At 44.7% G+C, this 2701-nt stretch overlaps 1 long non-coding RNA gene across 1 annotated transcript; it reads left to right on the forward strand.

Moving 5' to 3' along the window:
• Nucleotides 1–482: 482 nt before the first annotated feature.
• Nucleotides 483–2125, forward strand: LOC123984609. Its single transcript, XR_006828464.1, has 4 exons — nucleotides 483–588; nucleotides 1110–1397; nucleotides 1512–1633; nucleotides 1862–2125. It is a non-coding gene; the product is annotated as an uncharacterized LOC123984609 (long non-coding RNA).
• Nucleotides 2126–2701: the final 576 nt, after the last annotated feature.

The following is a 2701-nucleotide window of genomic DNA, read 5'->3' on the forward strand; positions in this document are numbered from 1 at the left end:
GAAACCCGACTCCTTCATCGACTCTCCAATGCTATTTCACTGCTTTTTTCCCCTCTCCTGGTTTTCTTTTCCACTCAGTTTTCTTCTTCTGTCTCCATCATCTATGATAGGATGATTAATATATTGATTTTCACGTCAGATGTGGGGGGAAAGTTGGGAAAAAGAAAAAAAGGAATTTTCCTGTGTGAAGTGCGGGGTAGAGTGGTTTCTTCATGGTCATGGGGTGAATGGGGGAGACGCATGCATGTTTTCGCTCTCTTTTTCTCTCTCTCACTCTATAACACACACACACACACACACACACACACACACACACACACACACACACACCGAGTCCCAAACAGTTTCCTGAGATGACAGGGCAGAGCTTCGTTAGGGAGTGGGAAAGGAAAGGAAGTGTTGACATACCCAGGATAATTACCACACCTCACCAAGGGACAGGTCACAAGTATTTATCTCTCTCTCTTTCTCTCTCACTTTTAGCCACCACTAAAACAGACAACCCAATACATTGACTCCAACAGTATTTGAGGAAGGAGGTATTACCCTTTTTCTCATGCTGACTTTTTGAATCTGCCCATAAACAAGGTGATGAAATAGTTACATTGATTTGACAAATGGCCTCAATCTTAGTGATTCTAGTTCTTGGAATATGTTTGATGAATCCTTGACGTACAACTTGATAAGACTGTGTGTGTGTGTGTGTGTGTGTGTGTGTGTGTGTGTGTGTGTGTGTGTGGTGTGTGTGTTTGCTGGTGTCGGGGCGGCTCCTGGGGCTTTTGGGAGGCAGTGGCTGCTGCTGGTTAAATCCTCAAAGTGGCCTGGCCGCTCCTTGCCAAAGCTGCCTGCCTCAGTCCAGAAGTAATCCACAGCAAATTCCTTCAGCCTCAGTATCACAGGCCTGCGCTGTGGAAAGACGCGCTGCCAGGGGACAGGGGTTGTGCATGTGTACAAGTGTGTGTTTGAGCATGTGCGTAGTAGTCTGTCTGATTCTGAGCATGACCAGCGTGACAGGGTGAAATATGTGCGCATGTTTGCTTGGATGTATAGTGCTGCGTGTACTTGCATGCTGATGTGCATGCGTGCCTGGGTGTGTGTGTGTTTTTCAGTGTGTTGGGAGATGGCGTTGCTGCAGCCGGAGCCCAGCCAGCTGACATTCAGACTGGCTTTCTTGCCTCTCTTCCTGGCCGCTCTCCCAGCCAGTGGTTTGTTGGCGGCCCAGGAGAAGGAGGAGGCACTCCATTCGCCTGGTTAAACATCCCCGTGTGCTCGTTCCCCGGTGATGAAACATTTGTTTCTTTATGAGGGGGTTAACGGACATAGGAGGCGCCGGGAGGATGGAAGAAGAAGAGGAAGTGCTGATCTGTTCGAGAGCTGTTTCACAAAGAAGTAGACAGGTTTGCCACCACTCTCCTTGATTTTTTTCTTTCTTCTTTTCTTTTTCTCTCCTTCCTCTCCATCACCTGTAACACAATTCCTTTTTTTTTTCGCTGGATGGCTCGTCTTGCCAGTCTGGATTCTGTTCTGCCTCTGCGCCAGATATCAAAATAGAGAGGCTTACAAGAAAGCATTTGATGGACAGCAACGTGCAGGACAGGCCAAGACCTGCGTCTTCAGTTTACATACATGTCATGTATGTTAAATATCAAGTGAAACAGAGACAAAGCTTTTGCCAGATGATGTAACTGCAATGCAAAAAAAGTCATATAGAAAAACCTTTTCAGGTAGTTGCTAGGGACAATCATGTAAACTTTCCACATTAATGCAGGGTGTTTATAATCACATCTATTCAGTGTCAAAATGTTTGTTGCTGAACCTCACCTATAATGCAACTCATCACTTTCCCCCTCCTTTCCTTCAGGGATTTTGGCATAAAATCAGAACATTTTTCATGTGAAGCACCTCTTGAATTTTCGCTGGTCAACAACGCACATTTCAATGGTTTCACCAGCCTCTGCCTGCTCTCCTCAGACAATGGTTATTTGTCCTGAAATGTCTGATTTCATGAATATCCAGTAGCAACAGAGAGCTGGTTTCCAACTTGCTCTCCCATGTCATGAGTGAAACCACTTTGGTGATGCAGGAAAGCAGAGTACAATGTAATAAAGTGAACGTTGACATTTAATGAGTTGTCAGTGTTTTCCTTCTCTTCCTCTCTCTGATGGACTTAAGCCGTTTGGTGGAAAATCTTTGAAGTTAAAAACAAGCAACCTGGACATTATTGAATCCTATTTAGAAGGGCCTGGATTGAGAAAGCCTTAAAGACACGCAGGAAAGCAACGCGCGGGCTTCTGTGCCTTTTAATGTTCACAGCATCCCGCTGCCTTTCATGTCCATGCTATCTGGAATTAATTGCTTTTTCAAAGTCGGTGTGTTCGTTTTGGTGTGCACGGGAGAACACGTGTGTATGTTTGATTGTGAGTGTGCACATTTTTCTGAATTTGTTTACCATTCATTTCAGTGTGTAAATGTACAGGAAATGCTTTTATGTGCTGAGAGTGTGTTTGTATTTGTACACTGCATGTTGCTTTTGTCATGTAACCAGATCACATTTAGTGCTCTGACTAATTTCCCATTCCCGTACTTGATGTAAATTACAAAATCCTTTCCCATTTAAATTGTCAGGTCATATAAGCAGACTGAATGACCGCAGCACCTCCTGACAGTCCCTTTGGGAGGCAGAGTCAGCAATCAAAAGTCA

This window comes from Micropterus dolomieu, linkage group LG16 (genome assembly GCF_021292245.1).
Source record: "Micropterus dolomieu isolate WLL.071019.BEF.003 ecotype Adirondacks linkage group LG16, ASM2129224v1, whole genome shotgun sequence".
NCBI lineage: Eukaryota > Metazoa > Chordata > Actinopteri > Centrarchiformes > Centrarchidae > Micropterus > Micropterus dolomieu.